General features: G+C 42.6%; 1 protein-coding gene across 5 annotated transcripts in view; it reads right to left on the bottom strand.

The window, feature by feature from the left end:
- Window positions 1–18975, bottom strand: part of epha7 (eph receptor A7) — a 94023-nt gene that overhangs the window by 31182 nt on the left and 43866 nt on the right. The gene's annotated exons all lie outside the window — the stretch shown is intronic.

Raw genomic sequence — 18975 nt, 5'->3', positions numbered from 1 at the left:
ATACGGTGGTCCACAGTATCAAAAGCTGCACTAAGATCCAATAACAAAAGGACCGATGTTAAATCTGAGTCAGCAGCCTATAGGCTCTGATGAATGTAAGGGCACCGATCATTGAGTGTTCTGTTGAACGTACACATGTTCCACCAAAACAAGTTCCTTCCTTAGACTATGTAGCAGAGGCACTGTTACTGAGTCCAGCGCTAAACGCTGCCCAACACAATAGTGACTGATTTAAAGAAATGCAGATAAACCCGGGTATGTTTTTCTCCCATCCTAGAATGTTGTGTGGACTAGCTAGACCTTCCTCCGCAGCGCTGTGGAGGAAGGTCTGGCAATGCAGCGTGGAGGTTCTACCATGACAGACTAAGGTTCTCCTCTCTGGACCATGTTGATATTCTGACGATTCCTATTCACCGCCAACACTTCAGGTAGAGCTGCATGAACTACCCTTGAAAAAAGTGTGTTTGAAAATAGAGTTTTAAAGAGCCCGGCAGAGGACAGAGTGGAGTGCTCACTGCATAACAATGCCGGACGAGGCAGGGACACCTTTAGTGGCCATGCGGGGGGGGTCAAAGGCGGCTCTGTTTGAAAGCAATTAGCTGGGTTTGATTTGAAGGAGACCCAGGCTGGGTCTTTCATGTTCTATAGTGCTGACAGCTCCAGAGGTGATGGGATGATTATTAATACATTTCTGTTTTTACCACGGACAGCTCAACACAGCCATCACTTTTACCCTCATTATTTCCCAGTTCAAGGACCCTACTATCATATATTCACATCAATTCTCTGGATCAACAGAGAGGTAACTAATCCAATTCTTTTAGCCTCTAGCTTTTTTTTCCTTAAGTGTAATCGTCCCATGCTGATCAAGTGATGGAGGGAAGTGTTTGGCCATAGAGGAAATGCATTAGATGTCAACGAGAGTTTCTTCTTCAGCTAATAGAATCCCTCCGTGAATTCTTCCTGCGCTCATGAAAGTAAATGTTTTTTTTGGTGTGTGATTTGCTGAGTGAATCACCCACACCTAACAACTTAAGTATAGGCCTAGGTGTTACTGTGAAGCAAGGAATCAGAATCACAGCAGAAGGTCAGTGGGGGAAATTGCATTCATGCTACACTGACATGCACACACAAGGCACACTGTGCATGATTGCCCCTCCAATGCTTCCTGACAAGGAGTTCATTCCAAGCCGCAGTGGTGTTTCACGCCACTCGCTCTCGTATAATATCAAAATGCCATTCAGTAGTGTAACAGATGCAGAAATCCTTGGCCGTTGATCGCTGTTACATAATTGTCAAGCCAGCAGGGACCCCGCTTTTTGAAGAAGCACTCAGCTTTCCTGTGTCAATGTCCAAATTAGGGAGCGAGGCTGGCAGCCTATCATCAGCCACTCGGAGCACACGCCCTGATTTCTACAGCTAGAATGGAGTCTGCAATCGCCATATTTAGTTTCCCACATGTAGGGCAAGAATGTACCAAAGACGACATTTACATAATCATACAGCAGTAATGGGGAAGTGATGGCCCTGTTCACACTGGGCACTGAAATGCATCTTGGGGGGGGATCCTTTCACAAATGGACAGGTGCACAAACGGGTGTGAGTGTACCAAAAACCCACTGACAAGATGTAAGGCTACACGCGCTGGCCTTTTGCTGATTCTCACAGAAAATAGACATACTATTTCAAGACCACTTTGAAGTCTTTTTCCCCAGATGCAAGGTCTTAGTGCAGAAAGCAGCATGAAGAAAATCTCCTATCTCTGTGCATGTCTTAAAAACTAGGATTGGGCATCGACAACCTGTTTCAACCTGTACAAGTTTTTTTGTTATTAGTGGATTTGTTTTAAGAAGAAGTTTAGAATAAAATTGAATTGTTAATTTTATTTTAACGTGCACAAGTTTTAGTTTCCGTAGCGACTTTCCAGCTGCTTCTTGTGTTGCAGTAGCACAATAAACAGCGCTGTTGAGGTTGGCTGTTTTTTATGCTGAAAAAGCCTAGTAAAACTGTAAATTGCCACTGAATCAAAAGTAAGAATCAGAGTTGGAATCAGAATTGTTAAAATCCAAACGATGCCCAACCCTTCTAAAGACAGTGCAGCAAATTATTTGACAGTCGGAAGATTTTGTCAAATAATTAATACCCTCAATTATCCCCAAAAGGGCAACTTTGACAGTGGGGTCCTCTAGTGGTGAGGACTATTCCAAGTGTATTTCCAGCAATAGAAAGGGAGGAGATAATTCTAATTCAAATTCAGAGTTGCACAGGGACTCGTGTAGCAAAGCCACGGCCAAACTCATCTCAGGCTTTATTGCCAATTTCAAATATAGGTTTTCTCCTTTTCCCAGTTTCCCAATGATAGCATAAAATATGAGCAGCGAAGCGAATATGATCACAAGCAATCAGATGAGACGTATTTCAATAACGCCAGGTGTGAATTGTAATTTTCTTCTCTGTCACGCATTAACTGGTTGTTGCTCATGTTTGAGAAAGGTGTGGTGGTTAGCTGGACAGATGGGAAACAACAATATGACTCAAAGGACAATGACATGGAACATAAATTAAATATACTGCAGCTTTTATTTACCACAGACATCAATCTGAGCCTCTGGATTTAAAATGCTTAAGCGTTGACATAAGAAACACAGGCCCCAGTTGTTTGGAATAAACGACCCATGGCTGCCAAATAAGAACTTTTGTTTGTTGACTTATTCTGGCAATCATAATTATAGGGAGAATACACAGCAGGCTAGCATGTGTGTGCTGGATGTACGGTGAGGTGAGGCAGCGTGATGAGACGGAGCTGAACGCTTTGAGATGCATGTTTCAGGGAGGTCGCTGGATACAAATGACAGGCTCAAAAACAGAGGATGAGCTCTGCGAGTTTGTAAATAAACTTTGGGTTTTGTTCACAGACCGTTTCCCATCTGAACCCGCTTAATCTGAGTAAATCCCCGAGAACTGCCTGGCTGCATGATGCACAGCCTGATATCCTCACCCTTAATTGCTGAATCTCCAGAGATCTGCACAATGCATTGCCAAGACCGTCTGATGAAGTCATAAAAACACACAATTCTTGCACATATCCCTTTTGATGCTGAGCTGTGTTATAATGATGCTATGTAACCCCGGCTCAGCATATGGACTGGAACAGAAAATACACCGCGGAACAAACAGCCACGGGACAGATGAGAAATAAAAGCACTAGTACTTGTTATAATGTACACGCTTGGCTTTGTCTTTTCAACTACATGACCCGGCAAAGCAGAGATATGCATTTGCATACACAGTGGCTTTATCATTTATCTTAATAAAACAAAGACTGTGGAGTGAAAAGGCACAGCGGCGATTACGGTGAGAGCCCGGCGCGGTAACTGTGGATATTTACAGCAGCTGCTAAGCAGCCAAATGGCCTTCCACCTCTTTGCTTCCCTTAAATGTCAAAGCACAGCCTGAGGGCCCTGCGCTGCAATCTGAAAGCCTGATTGGACATCTGAGCTCTACGGGATTGATAAGTCAGATAATTCACAAAATGCATTGTGTGGGGTCAGAATCCTGAGGCTCTGCTATTTTTTTGAGGTTTCAACCCCTATAGTCACACTTATCCGTGGCGTCACACAGAGGCAGCTGCTCCCAACACTGCTCTCCTTCCCCTCGTTATCGGCGAATCCATCTAATGTTTGGCATCCGGCATAGGAACTATTCAAATTTCACATTGAATTAAATGCCGCCATTTTGCAGAATGTGAGGACATATGATCGCTGACGGCTGGCCTCATAAACATCCATTTATTATAGAAATACCTCTGTCATCAGGATGATGATCAAATTAATCAGTGCTCATATGCTCTTTAATCACAGTCCTGGACAGGCTCCATCCTGGGGAAATCATATCCACGGCCCCTCCAGCCGCCTGTGGACTCTAGTCCAACACACTGCTGATTGCCAACAGATCCAGGCCAGGACCGCAGCTCTGCCATGAGGTTAAATCTGATCTGAGACCGAGACAAGTCAGACAAGAACTGAGAATGAGCAAGCTCGGGGCAGTTGTGTATTCCCAATGTACTCCCATGCTGAGAACCTTGACTCTGTCAACAAGTGTCGGCCACATGAAGGGACAGCCACACATATCAAGATTTGGTTCTTTCACCACTGGGCTGGTGTGTTCATATTTCATTTTACAGGAGGACAGAAAACAAACCCGCCGCACAGAAAGTGGGACAAATCAGCAAGATTGCAAACATATCTGACTCTAGGGGGGAAGTAAACCCCTTGGAGACTACAACAACCACAAAACACCAACCTCTTAACCCCACTGACCCCTCAGTACAGACACACACTATGCGGTCAAGCTTTGTTCAAACCTACAAAACATTGCTTTCAATTCTAGTGCAGATCCAAAATTTCCCAAAGATATCAAATATGTTGGGCTAGATATTGGGAAAAAATGTATAAAATGATAATTACGACATTGGGAATTGTTCCAGTTCATCAAATGGTGAAGCCAAGGCTGGATTATCAACCGAAGTGGGCAACTAGCCCAGGCGCCTACTATTTAGGTGATTGTGTGTTAAAATATTGCACAATTCTAGTACAAATTCATTTCAAAATGAAACCTGCAAACAAGATGCCATATATTGAACAACCACAAATTAATCCCTTAGTTTGGATTTTTTTTTAGTGCCTCAAATATCCCAAAACATTCTGCCTTAATCACCTAATTCTGTCTGACAAGACAGAAACTTGAGGGTGATGATGACCGGGAAGTACAGAACTCACACACACACATAGCTTGAGTCAACCGAGCTCTATTGACTTGAGTCAATAGAGCGCTGCATAGCCAGAGTAAATGCACCTGGTCATAAGGGATAAGACTGGAACGCCCATTTGACTCAGCAGCAGCCTGTAATCAAGGGGACGACCTGATGCTGGCAGCCGCACTCGTGATGAGTAACCCCCCCCCTCCACCCATCCTGGCCAGACACTGCAGACAGGCCTCCAGCCAGACAGCATGCGGGAGAAGAAGAAAAAAAAAAAAGATTGCACAAAAGCCTGCTTAGTGGCTGACTGTAGTTTTGGGGATTGGCTTTTTTGTGTCTGTCATCAGCAGTGAGCTTTTCTATCACTCATCTGTCTGCAATGAGCTCACTTGATGTCTTCTTTATGTGCAGACAAAAAGCTAAATGACAGGAAGTGAAGAGAACCAGACGGCAGCGCACGCACGCTTACGACTGGGCGTGTCGCTCTGCACTCGACAAAGACACATGGCAAGCACATTTGTCCTGGAGGAGCGCTCTACAGTGGCGATTGCTTGAGTGTATAACTGTGTAGAAAGCATTGATCCTGTCAGGTATTGACCTCCCTCTTTATGTTTCGTTAATTTATGGAAGCAGCTAACAGATGATGATGATTGCTATTGTGTGATTTAAAATATATATATGTAGTATATATATATATATGTATATATCATGCTTTCGAAACAATTTCAGAGTTGGTTTGCCACTACTCACTGCTTTTGACAATCTGTTCGGATCAAATTCATAACTATTATTTGATATCATGTGTCAGATAAAAGCTGTTTGCGGTGCTAAAGAGCAGCAGGGTCTGACAAGAGCTGATTATTCCTACTCTGGACAACACAGCCTGCCCTCTAAGCCTCCCAACAGTTTTCAACTGAAACTGCGCTGAGTGATCGGCGGCTCGTAGAGACAAAGCCAGCTCTCAGGTTCCCTGGCTGAACTCGGCATGAATCAACCCCCCAGCTCCCTCTCCCCTACAAAGGCATGTCCACTGTCCTTTGTCTCACCTATGCCCCCCCCACCACCACCACCATCACTGAGCACAGAGTCAGATTCACTGTGTGGAGAGATGCCCAGCAATGCTGTAACACCTGCTAGATAAACAACAGGACTCCTACAATGAGCAGAGGCAAAACTCCTCTTTCCCATTCTTTTCTGGGGGAAGAGGATAATAATGATGCCAGATTTCAGGAATGACCAGAGTGCCGCTGTGCCTGTCACAGAGGTAGATATCCAATCAGAGGTAGCAGATTCTCCAGCCACACAAGCAGCCCTAGTCTCGCATCGCCAGCTCTACATCCACAGCGTGGCAAAGTGAAGGTCTGGCTCCTCCACAGCCAATCACTCTCAGATACAACTTGCACTACTCAATCATCTCTGTTCACTGCCCCACCCCCTCCCCTAATTATCCTGTCTGTGATTGGCTGGAACATTTTCTTGTATTTTGGTGCACAGCCTGTGCCTCTAGTGTTTGTTTGACGTTGACGCCCCCTGTTTTGTCTCCGAGACCGGGCTTTTTCACAGTGTATTCAGGGAGCAAGCAGCTAGCGGATCAAGAAGAGATGCCTACAATTTAAGACAAATATGAAATCACGCTGAAACCATGCAGGATCTCATAGTGCACCTTTAAACCCACATCTGACAGCAAACCTCACCGTGAGCTGTCCAAAGGTCTGGAAAATGCAGGAGATCATTACTCAAGGCAGGCTGAGGAAAAACTGTGAACAACCAAAAACTGAATTCCAATGTCATATGGCAGAATATATATTCATTGATGTACAGTGTTGGACTTTACAGTGTGAGTATGTGAGCGTTTCCTTTTAAAGCTTACGATTAAACTCATGTCTTTAGGGCACGCAGCTTCTTTGAATATTTTACTATGTTCTGTTATTGGGTGGTTGGTTGGTCACTGTATGAAAAACCTGCAAAGTTCATGGCAGTATGTGTGAACAAAGCTTCCCTCTCCAATAGTCTGCGCCCTGGCTCACTTTCCTCATAATGATGTCATTATTGCGGGATAATTAGCCTTGAAAATGTATCTTGGGAAACAATCTCATACCTTCTCTTTTCTCCACCCGGCAAAGTGTCTCTGTTTCGCTGCCAACTATATATTGGACTTGATAATGACTCTTTTCTTCTTTGGCTGCTTACAGAAAATGTACTTCACGATATCCACCGTGATCACTTTGCCTTGGTGCGGGTAATAGGAATAACAGACAGTCTAATGAGATGTCAGAGATCATCAGTGAAGCTGGGGAGAAAATAACAGTGATATTGAGAAGGATTTCAAAAACACTACTATGGGCTTAGCAACATAATACACCCAGCGCTCAAGGTGGCACTCTGTGGCATTAAGCAATCCAGAAAGGTAGTTTTTGTAAGAGCTCTATTAGCTGTATAATGTTTTCTCATTTTGCCTGTTTCATGGCTTTGTGGTGATCGTATCGAGAGCTGCTTTAAACGACAGAAGCCGGGAACAGTCACATAAAAACAGCCCGCTGAGCAGATGAATCACTCTCCCTGCTGGGTAAGAAAGGAGCCTGTGGAAAGAACTGCACCTTCTTGTAGTCGGCAGACTGATTAAAGTTTGCAGATTGGCCAGACAGAAGAAGATAAAAAACTCAATCTGTACTTAACCATGTTTTTTTCTGTAGCTGGGAATCATATTTCTATTTCTTCAAGAGGGGAAAAGAAGCAGGTTCAGCTGTCGAAGTGGTGCTTTATGGAGAAGACATGAAAAGCTATTTTTCCCCCGCTGTAGATACCAATGCTCTGGTCAAATAAATTCTCAGCCTCCGTATGGAAATAACCAGCAGTCAAAGCCTCTAACATATTGTGTTGTCTCCTTAAAATTCTTGGCCTAACGCAACTGCCATTTGTCACACAGGGACAATTAAAAAACCCGCTCCAGCCTGTCCTTTTGTAAATCCGTCTGAATTGCCCTAATCCTTCATTATTAAACTTAAGAATAGTTGGTGGGACCATTCATATCTACACAGCCAGGCTGCTCTGCGGTGCAACCTACAGAGCTGTGTGGATTCAGGCTCAGAAAGCAGCAGGGGGGTTGTGGGGGGAAGGAGGGGGGGGGGAGTGTTGCTGGCTGTTTGTGATGCAGATTCCCTAGTAGAAGAGGACCACCAGCAGTGTGGAACACAAACAGGCACAAACATACTCACACTGCATGTTGGTCTGTCAGTACATCAGGCTAATAGTGCGTTCCATTTGTACTCGGAGTCGTAATTTACAAGGTCAAAGTCAGAAACACCCCCCCCCCCCCGAACTCGGATTTCCGAGTTGGGAACTCTGACAACCTCACAGTACCCCGAGCTCAAAATCAAACATAGCTGCCCTGTGCATCAACAGTAGTGGATGCTGTAGTAACAGACAGTTTTTAGCACTTCTTTCTTTCTATCTGTGGACATGTTACATTGTGCACCTATAGTCCATGTCAAGACGTTTAATTTCCGTAATTGGCCAGTAGCTGCTGGAAATACTGTATACTGTAATACTTTATCTGGATGTCCCTCTTTTTGGCCGGAAGTCCCTCCCCTTCCTCTGTCTTTGTGTTGGCGTTGTAATTTTCGGTGGATTTCTATGGTGGAGGACTATGGTTACCTGCTCCTCATATCTCTGCAGGGTAAATCCAGGCAGCTAGCTAGACTATCTGTCCAATCGGAGTTTTCTGTTGCATGAGTAAAACTACTTTTGAACATTCCTAAAAAAAAAAAAAAAAGTTTTAGTCACGACACAAAGCTAAAATATAGGCAGTGTTACCAAAAAGCATGTATATTGGAAGGAGCAAACAAACCCCCTATACCCAATCAAAACACACACACACACACACACACACACACACACACACAGACAGACACACACATACTTGTGTTATATGGAATGTAGAACAAACCACAGTGTATCTTATTGACCCTGACCTCCCTAAACCACCATTATCTTACTTTTCCAAAATAATTTCATCTTAATGCGTTGACAGCTTTTTTACTGTCATCTGACACAACTTTGTGGAATTTGTGGAAAAAAGGAGTTTTGAAAGGACAAGACATAAAAATGTCAAGGTTTCACATGATTCTTAAGAGATAATGGTGGTGAGAATACGCAGACGGATTCTCTCCTAACAAAGTCCAAATAGGATAACAGCCCCATGTAAAATTGGGCCAAAGCAGCTTAAAGTTGCGTACCAAACCGAGTAACAAAGGGCTCACAAATTGAGAGATGAAGCCCGACATCCTGATTAAGGCCGGCAAGGTTTCACATCATTGCCAGCTTTTGTGTATTTGTTGCAGGATTTGCCACTACTGTAATTGGTGATTTTTGTCTGATAGGCGGCGAGGGAGACAAGGCTTAAGACTTGGTGGGAGGGCCTGGGCAAAAGGTTTTCAGGGTGCTGAGCTTCTCTCAAAACCCCATCCCAATTACCCCGGGAACAATGACAGACACTGGCTTTTGCCTCTTTGTGTCAGACGTCCGGTGTGTTTACTTAGCGTATCTCCAATCCACTTTGTCATCAGTTAATTGGAAGGCAGTGAGTTATTCTAATGCAAATGTCAAACATGTTCACACAATTTAAAGCAAGCTATCTTCAATTATCCTGAGGTGACAAAATAACAAAAACCAAGCTGGCAGCGAAGTCGTCCCTTCCTGCAGCAAGCCATGCATATGCTTCTTTCAGTGTGTGTGTGTGTGTGGTGGGGTGGGGTGGGGCAGTGACTTTACACTATGCACTCGCCTCCAGTGGCTGTCAGACGCTACACACTCGGCCTTCCAGAGTAAATCCATCTTGTGATATCAACTACGATTTAATTCCAGCCGGAAAGCCTGGGGATGTTATCTGTAATATGTCAGATTAACAAGCCCATTCAGCTGAAATGCAGCCAATCAATGCATTAAGTCACAGAATCTCGCACGCTACACGTAATTGAATTTTGCATAGTAGACAAAATCAAGTAATGTCATAACATTAATAAGCGATTATCTCTCTTTCTGAGCACTAGAGGAGTTTATTTTTATAAACATCCAAACCTGCTGAAGACACAGGGCTCCACTGCAGGCCTTTAACTGCATCTCTCATCTTAACGTCTACTTGCCAAAGTAAACCACTCTTAATACATTGTGACATACTTTTTGGCATTGGGTGGCGAGTCACCAGCGTGATAGGGGGATGATTTGGGAGGAATTTACAAATTTAATTAGCTGGGTCTCTAAGGATGCAAGCTCTTCCAAGATTCATTTTGATGTAATCTTTCTTCGGAGGAAACGTTTCCGCACACAGCTCTCAGAGACAAACGGCTCCCTTCAGTCTCAACCGTCGACAACATGCACTAGACACTGGCTGCTCGATTCCACAAAGAAAATTGGTGAAAATAACAACCAGCATTCAAATAAAGCCAGTCTATTGTATAGTATAATTTTGTGCATTTTTTGGAAAGCTGAATGTGTGTTTTCCTTTCATCCACTGTTGAATAGAGCACCGTTCTGCACCCCTGCTGCTCCTTTGTTTGATGCACATGTAGTAAACAGCGGGGGCTCCATGCCAATGACGGAAGAAGTATTCAGATCCTTTACTTAAGTAAAAGTACTATTACCACACTGTAAATATTCTTACAAGTACAAGTCCTGCATTGAAAATGTTACTTAAATAAAAGTCTGCAAGTATCATCAAGAAAATGTACTTAAAGTATTAAAAGTAAAATGACTCAGTGCTAAAGAATCCAGCCTGAAGTACAGTACTGGAGGAAATGTACTTGTTACAATCCACCACCTCTTGATTCCATGGATACATTTGGATGATGCCATGGCCTGAAGGTAAGACAAAAGGAGCATCTGCCAATAACAGAATACAACAATACAGATGTGTTCCCCTCTCCCGAAAACATATTTTTACTAATGGCCTTAATACACAACAATGCAACACAATGGTATGGAGTACAACAGTTATCTCCCATGTTTACATTTTCCATTTTGACCTCATAAGTGATTTTCCCTATTCATTTTCTCCATTAATGTTTCAGAAAATGCTTTTAAGTCTGAAACCGAGCCAAGCGGTAACGAGATGTATCGTAACTTGGCGCAAAAGAAAAGATTTTGGAAACGGCAAAAAAAAAAAAGGAGTCAAGGAACAAGACTGTGTACATAAAAATGGTATTCTGGGAAATGTAGTTGTTTGCCTAAGTAAGGTGAACGTAGACTAATGCAGGAAAGGGGAAATAGCGTGCTCTTAATAATAATATAAATATTAATATTAACTCACAAAGCAACTCACAACATCACAAACTGCACAGATGTCAAATTGGAAAAGTATCCAAGGATACATGTCTCTTCTCTAAGCAATACAGACAAATATTCTGTTTTCTAAAAACACATATTTTTCCCAATATGTACTGTTTCTCTTAAGGTAATTGATGTGATACGTGCTGTACTCTTGCATTTCATCAACAGTCTTTGAAATCACAAGGTTAAATGGCCAATCATTTTCTCCCAGCAGGACTCGCCTGGCATCAGCCAGAGCCAAACACCTCCCTGGATCTTTGTCCCAGCTGCCCAGGGATGCAGCAGAACGAGCAGAGAGGACAGACGGGGGGGGGGGGGGGGGGGGGGGGGGGGGGGGGGGGGGGGGGGGGGATGGTGATCGTCTGATACAAAAGGGCCCGGTGACTGTGCAGAAGCTCTCAGCCGTGTTCCCTTGTCCCAGCAACCCTCACGCACTCACTAACTTCCTCCAGCCCAGATGTGAAGCCCATCTGCTCCACAGCCAATCCCAACGCCCTTTCTGATCCTCTGCCGCCACAATCTTTCCACTATTGTTATTTACCAAATAATTAAAAGCATGCATACCAGATGGCTGTTGGCTGTTGCTAATTGTTGTTAGATAACATATACGTTTTTGTAAGCTTTGGTTTAAAGCAGTAGAAGTCTCATTCGCTGGTTTGTTGGCATTTCTTTAAACCAATCACAATCGTCTTGGGTGGTGCTAAGTGCTGGACGGAGCCACGGTGCCTCTGCTAAATAGTCTCAGGAAAGTTGTTTTGATGGAACATGTGTACGTTCAAAAGTAGTTTTAGTCGTCAACAGAAAACTCAGATTGGACAGATAGTCTAGCTAGCTGTCTGGATTTACCCTGCAGAGATCTGAGGAGCAGGTAACCATAGTCCTCAGAAATCCACCGGAGGTTAGAACGCCAAAACAGAGACAAAGGAAGACATCCGGCAGAAAATTCGGGAACATCCGAAGGAATTTCCAGCGGCACATGAACATCCCTGAAATGAAACGTTGTGGATATAGACGAAATCAGTAGATATACAGCCGAGGAAGCTAGCCGGTGGGCAGGACTTAAGTAAGTCTTGGTCAGGCCCTTAAGGATGTCCATAATTGCCAGTGGCCTGTTTAAGTGGAGGCAAATGGACATTCTGGATTCTTTCCCCCTTTCCTTTCACCAAAGCCAAAATGGTCTGCCACAAACTCATTATGATTTCCAAGTGTGATGATCGGAATAAAAGAGGAGGGGGGGTGAAGCAGGGGGTTGAAGACATAATTAGTTTTTCACACTGCAGGAGACAGTATGCTGATGAGACAATGAAAGACGGAAAAAAAGAGCCAAGCTGTCAATCTCCCTGGATTCTTTCGTCTCACAAAGCACCAGTGAGTAATGCTCACAGACCCAAAGAAAATCCCCCACACGCCGCGCTACCGCAATGCACAGCTGTGTTACACAACGCAAAAAAAACTCCGCCAATTCTACAACTATGAACCATTCCATAGACTCGGAAAGGAAGAGAGAGGATTCTCATAGCAGACATAATCCAGGTCACGTTCAGTCGAAGTGCTGGAAATGAACACAAATCGTCCAGGATTAAAAATGGGTCCATCCCCCAAAGTTGTGGTAACTCTGACCTTCAAGAGTGCTTTGAAAGCTAACTCCTGAGTACAAAGTACACAAAATATGAAGAGTAAGACATTAATCAAGCAGCAAGCCTACTCCTACTTACAGCACTTAAAGGAATGCTCTTTAAGAGGGGGAGAAGCCAATCAGACACAAGAAAGTAACCTGCATCTGCTTTATTGCTCATTCTTACAAGTTCTCGGTGATATAATATTCTTTAAAAAGCCAATATCATATCAATGATCCACTTATTTGTGTGCACTCTTTAATATCTTCAGGACTGAATAACCCACAGTTAGCTAAAACCGTCCTTTTCTGAATTATACATATTATGTAACAACACATTATTAATAAAATGTCAAAACGTCATAAATATTCACCTCATTATGTTATACCAACTGCATTTTGTAATAAAAAATGTAAAAACAAAATAATTGCAGGCCTTGCAGTTGTTGTTTTTTACAAAAATGTAATATGATGCATTATGTTATGACCCACCAAAATGGATGTCTTCATTCATGTTTTATAAGATTTTCATGTACATTTAATGAATTGTAGCGTTAATAAACGGGACTCAAAATTATTTTAAAAATAACATTTTCAAAAAAAATAAAATAAGATGAAATGACTTAATACAGACAGCACGGAAAATCAACATACACAGACTAACAACCAGACAGGCACAAGGCACAACAACATGCAACAAACACAACAAACAAAAGATGTACCTGTTTTTTTAACTGCATGGTATTCCACTTTCTTCCACAGCTAGTTGCTAACGGTGTGTGTGTGTGTGTGTGTGTGTGTGTGTGTGTGTGTGTGTGTGTGTGCGCGCTGGTTGCTGCTGGCCAGGTAGTGTGCTATGGCTTTACGGGTTTATCCGTCCTTCACATAACAACATATGATGAATAGGATCAAGGATTTGCACATGTTCTTTCCCTACATTTTTTGGGGGGATGACAGATGCATACTCCGGCAGATGTTGCAGTTTTCCTGTGTGTGTGATGGATGAAATGTTCTCTCCCTAGCTGACATGCTAACACCCTCTGGGCTACAAACAATCCCCCTGCACCGCCTCACCAAATACCATCACCCACAGGAAACAACAATCAAAGTTTAGCTATTGACTGGGGATTGCTTTTGTGTGTGTGTGTGTGTGTGTGTGTGTGTGTGTGTGTGTGTGTGTGTGTGTGTGTGTGTGTGTGTTTTGTCCAGTAGGGGGAATTCAATGCTATTGGGCATCCACGGCATTCAACCCTGCTTTTTTATTACCCTTGGAAGTTCTTTTAACTCCTTGGGCAGGAAATGAAACACTCGAATGGCTCTACTGCAAAGTGCCGGAGCCATTCGCAGCCAGGGCCGGGACATTCCCGACCATGTGTTCCAAATAAAGAGAGGCTCTGGGAGTCACAGGTGCATGCTGACACAGCGTGTGTGGTAAATGTGCATGTGTGTTTGAATGTATATGAGAGCGGAGAGGGAGAGCAAGCGAGTGAGTAGATAAAGAGGGAGAAGGAAATAAAGTATTTGGGTGTTAACTGTGGCCTTAGAGTCAGCCGTGGGCAGTCGACGGAGAGCTGCTGCATTCCACAGCCACAAGCAGCTGCCTCCTCTGACTGCTCAATGCTCGAAAACACACAGGGCGACTCTAAATACGGACGTTGACGATGACTTTTCAGAACAACTTTTCACAGTTATTTGACTGCTGAATTTCAGTTATGGTGTCTATATTTCTGGTTGGACTTTTTTGTTGTAATGAAACCACTGAAATGCTAAACTGTGCCATGCTAAAACGCTGCATAACATTTAAGGCTGCACAATAAATGTGTTTTATCGTCATGGCGATGTCAATCTGCATAAAAGACTGCAGTGTTCCAGACAGGGTATTTTTTTTTTTTTTTGTTTGTTTGAAGAGTGTATCGGTATAAAACTGCATTTTAACCCTTGTGTCGTCTTTCTGTCAACATTGAAGATGAACACTTTTGTTGATGCTTTTTATCAATGTTTTTAACTTTTTCTTACATCTTTGACCCTTTTTTTCAATGTTTGTCACTTTTGGGACGTTTTTCAACACTACGTAACAAAAAAGTATTAACTTTAGTTTACAATTTTTTTTGGACTTCATTGTTAATAAACCTAATTCATAGGAAATTATACCTAATGTTTGAATTAGAAAAGCAGAAATTAGGAATTCTTTAGACTAAAATTAAAGGAAAGTATGTTGATGGATAATCACAGACTGGGATATGTCAACTTTTACACAATAATATTTCAAAACCACTTCATTTTTTATTTTTTTTCAAATGCTATAAAACTGAAAAAGACACCCGAAAATTAATTAAAATAGAGATTTGAACTTGCCAAAGAGCGTTGTGTGGAATCCATCATGTTATTTTGGATAATTACAACTGGGTAATTAAAAAGAATATTCATATGAAAACGGGTCAATTTGACCCGAGGACAACATGAGGGTTAAAAAGTAGATGTCGTTCCTTTGTGCATTGGTTCCTTTTTGTTCCGTTCAATAAAATATTGTTTTATGTTTTAATTAAACAAGCAAATTGTTGCTTTTTATCAGAATACTGATAACTTGATGTGGATTTTGTAGTGGTGGCCTCCCATGACAAAATGTCTGCCGCCACGGTACCAGAATTAGCACATTGCACATCTTCTCCTGTACTGCTGATATCGTCTGTACCGTACATCATCCCTTGTATGCTCAACTTGCATTCCTCCAAAATTTGCTGTCACTGAATTTTTGCACACGACTGTATATTGACTCTCTTAACTACATCTCAGCATTTATATATTCTGTCTATTCACGTAAATTGCAATGCTACTGACCTACCTCATCATCTAGACCACACTTTGCACCAACTTTATATTGACTCTTTAATACATGTCAGCATTTTATAGACTGTCTATTCATGCATATTGTACTTTTTCTGATCTTCTGTAGCCTCAATACTGCCGATGTTGCCTTTGCTGTTATTAAATCAGTGTTTATTAATATTTAACATTAAGTATACTACTGCTTGAGTACAGGGCATTTCCAAAACTCTCTCCCCATGTGTGATTTTATTAACGGGAAAGATACATGTGTACAGATAAGGCTTGTCGTTGCCACCTTTCAGGTGTGCAAAGACAATGAAAACACTAAGCAGAAGCCAGGCAACTGACGCAGGCAGCGTGCAGGAGCCCTTATGCCATAAAGAAAACTTTTATGTTGTGTTTTTCTCTCAAAAGTTACATAGTGTGGCAATAAGGTTATATAGACAAGAGTTGCGACTAGTTGTTTTTTTGTGTTTGTATTTGCTCCCGAGGCGTTTGTCTGATTCACAGAAAAATATTTCCCCAGCTTCATCAACTGGCTTCCAAACTCCTTTGATATTTTTATCTGTTTCTAGAAATGGATTTTCACACACTCACACTGAAAAAAAACTCAACACGTACAGAGAGAGAGATGATGAATAATGGGGCGCGTTGCTTTGTGCTCCGAGTTCTTCATAACGTCGCTAAATATGTATCTCTTCATCTCTTTTGTTCTCAGGTTACATGCTCTGTTATTTGTCCCACGCTTCATCTGCCGCACCGCACTGACTACCTTCATTAGAGGCACTCACTGAGAGACATTAATACACGTCCAACAAACCTGAGATGGAATATATATTAGAGTTCCATATCTGTTGACAGTGACATTTCTCATCAACTACCCCTCGGGTCGGTCATTTCACTGAGCGGACGCTCCGTGATTGTGATGCGTCACCCTGCGGTGGCGCCATGGAGGCGGCTCGGCGCTCGCACCTCCATCTTCTAACGTACCGTTACCTATACACGTAGAGCGGGAATAATTCAAAATGTTGCTGTGCAGTTAATTGTCTCAGGAAAAAATGGGATGAACAATAGAATTGTCTCTTACAATGAAAGTAAAAAATTATGTATTTATTTATTACTTTTTAAAACAATATAAATTGCTGAATGAATTCCAGGGTACATCTTTCGGTTCTCTCACGGTCATGTGACCCAGATTATATAACATTACACAGGTACAGAGGCTATGAAGTAAACCACGCCTCTTTTTGTTGCTATGAACATGTATAGGGTCAAGTGCCACCAACTAATTATTGATATGATTATAAAAGTACATAGTCCAACCAACAGTCCCTTATATAATTACATTTTGGCACATCTAAACAAAATGTATAGCAATTAAATGTGGTTAAACAAAGAAACAACGATTAAGTTCAAAATAATTACAATTATATAAAAACTAGGGGTCAATCTTTTGGGGAGCTGCGAGCTTCGTTCCTGCTGCTGTCTTTTTGTTGGGTCTCCCCCCCTTCTGTGTTTTTATGATTTTATTCTATTTGGTCCTGGGATGCCAGGACCATGCTCTGTACCAGTGTATTGTTTAATTTTATAATAAAAATTTGGTCACAAAACAGGCAGATACTGACACCGATTAGTAGTACTTAATGAAGTTGATAACCAATATTTGGAACCGATATGCATATACAGAGAAAATGAAAATCTTTAAATTTAAATTAAGATTTTGGAATGTTACACACTCCAACACAAACATTTAGGAAACTTGTTTAGTGGTGACCTTCTGCAACAACAACAAAAAGAGTTGTCAAATGTCTGATGAATGAGAGCGGCTGACGTCCGTGCGAGATAAAGAAGTGATTCCAGAAAGCGACGGGTCTGCTATGTGGAAGGCAAACAGCGGCTTGACAGGCAAAAAAAAAAAACAATGTTGCTTCGATCTCTGAATAATTAAAAGCATGTCTGTGTGTGCTCTGGGGGAACACAGTCTATAGGACGGAGCTAAATGGGAATAAGCGCTCTCTTTTTAACTTCCACATATTCTGGGGCCGACACATCAGAATGTTGCAACTTCTCAGACAGCTTTCAGAGGGAAATGATGTGGCTCTCTGCAAATGTTCCAAATGAATAACACTGCAGACAAACAGGGTTGGAGAGGAATTAAACTAAAATGATCCCCAGAAAATAAGGAGGAGTCAAAGATAAACAGAACATTAATTAGGAGTTCTTGAAATTACAATAACAACACTATATATTAGTACATTAGAAGTATATCCATCGAGGTACACCATGAGTAAAATAAAACTCATGGATTCTGGATTTATCTGATTCTTTAAAGTGTCAATATTTACTCTTCATGTATTTTGGTCAGCAGTGTGTGTGTGTGTGTGTGTGTGTGTGTGTGTGTGTGTGTGTGTGTGTGTGTGTATGTGTGTGCGTTTGTATGGCCTGTGTATGACATGTGTGTGCGTGTGTGCATGCATGCGTGTGTGCGCGTGTGTGTGTGGCATGTATGTGTTTGCTTGTGTGTGAGTGCCTGTATGTGTGTGTGTGTGTGTGTGTGTGTGCTCAAGGTAATGAAGGAACAGGACACCCAGAGCAATTGATGTGTTTTAATAGTTGTGATTAACTGAGCTCTTTGGCACAGAGGAATACGGCGTATCAGGCTTTGATACACTTATTAGTGGGACACGCTCATTGAGTCTCTTCCTCCCATTTGTTGACAAGAAGAAGAACTCATGCTGAATGTCAACATAAAGTATGATCAACCTGCAGTTATCAGTCCTCTAAAGCCGTACCGGGCGTGAATGCAGCCCTGCATGCATGGGTCTGCCCTGTTCTTTTCTGAGGCAGTGACGCAGCCCGTTGCTCTCACCGGCTGCCTGCACAGAGAGAAAGGACTGTCCAATGGCTGCGGCGGGGACCAAGTGAAGGGGAAAGAGGCAACGCCAGCTTCTAAGAGGGAGGGCTCCTTCAAGCACGGCGGATTCGGGGGGGATTTAGGGAGCTCGTCTGCCAGCAATAAAGGGCTGAAACAGGATACTTGGTGAGATTAATTACCTAGATAGGCCACGATAATGCCATTTAAATGGGAAAGTAATTAAAGTGCACCTTCCATGAAAATTATTCATTGCTGACGGATTGGGTGACAGACAAATCAGGAGGCATTTACAGAAAAGCTACAGGTTAAGTGCTCCGTGCTGCTGCTCTGAGACCACCACCGTTTTATTGCAGCTGTTGAATCTCACTGCCCTGCCCAGCTCTCGTCAAATTACTGAGAGCATGTGGAGCAGGGGGAGGGGGGGAGCTGCAGAGGAGAAGAATGGGATCCCAGGTAACGTAAAACCGGGTACAAATGCTACAAAAGAGGATCCGCTTAACTAGAAAATGACACTGGCTGGCACTGGTCACTGGGGACTGCTCCGAATCAATCAATCCTTCTGTTTAAGGCCACCGT

This window comes from Etheostoma cragini, chromosome 18, assembly GCF_013103735.1.
Source record: "Etheostoma cragini isolate CJK2018 chromosome 18, CSU_Ecrag_1.0, whole genome shotgun sequence".
In the NCBI taxonomy this organism is placed as follows: domain Eukaryota; kingdom Metazoa; phylum Chordata; class Actinopteri; order Perciformes; family Percidae; genus Etheostoma; species Etheostoma cragini.
The sequence above is the reverse complement of the archived record's forward strand: the minus strand, read 5'-3'. Positions and strand labels throughout refer to the sequence as shown.